Here is a 1,034-nt window from a genome sequence, read left to right as displayed (position 1 = left end):
GGTCGTGGGTTATGCTGAAGCTCCAATCCGGACGAGTGCGGGTCAAGACGATACACGGCCCGAGCGGTATGTTCGGCCCGATCGATGGATTGAACCTCAGTTGCGTTGTTCCGGACGTTCTGATCCTCGTTCTGATCTGATTCCATGGACTGATCCTCGGACTGGGGCACATCATTCCCTCCTTCTTCAAAAGGATTTGACCACAAATCCGGATCATCTGCAATAAAAAGGGAAAGATCAGAAACGTTAAAGATCGAAGAAATGTCATACTTACCTTGAAGATCAAGCTGATAAGCATTGTCATTGATCTTTTTAAGGATCTGGAATGGACCATCGACCCGAGGCATAAGTTTAGACTTTCTTTCTTGTGGAAATCGCTCCTTCCTTAAGTAAACCCAAACAAGATCGCCTTCTTTGAAAATAACCTCCTTTCTTTTCTGATTGGCATATCTTCTATAGATCTCGGTCTTGGCTTCAATGTTTGCACGAACCTGTTCATGTAGCTTTTTGATAGTGTCCGCCTTCCTTTTGCCATCTGTACTAACTCTTTCACTCAAAGGCAAGAGAAAACTTTGTAGCAGAATGCATTGCATGATTGTAAGCAAACTCAACATGTGGTAAACATTCTTCCCAAAGCCTAAGATTCTTTTTAACCAAAGATCTAAGTAGAGCAGACAAGGTTCGATTAACAACTTCAGTTTGACCATCAGTTTGCGGATGACAAGTTGTGGAACATATCAATCTTGTTCCTAGTTTAGACCATAAGGTTTTCCAAAAATAACTAAGGAACTTAGCATCACGATCAGATACAATGGTCTTAGGCATTCCATGCAATCTAATAATCTCTCTAAAGAACAAATCAGCAACTTGTGTGGCATCATCCGTTTTATGACAAGGAATGAAATGAGTCATTTTCGAAAATCTGTCAACAACAACAAAGATTGAATCTCGTCCAGACTTAGACCTTGGCAATCCTAACACGAAATCCATAGAAATGTCTACCCAAGGATGAGAAGGAATAGGAAGTGCAGAAT

This window comes from Brassica oleracea, chromosome C9, assembly GCF_000695525.1.
Source record: "Brassica oleracea var. oleracea cultivar TO1000 chromosome C9, BOL, whole genome shotgun sequence".
NCBI lineage: Eukaryota > Viridiplantae > Streptophyta > Magnoliopsida > Brassicales > Brassicaceae > Brassica > Brassica oleracea.
This window is presented reverse-complemented; position numbering follows the sequence as displayed.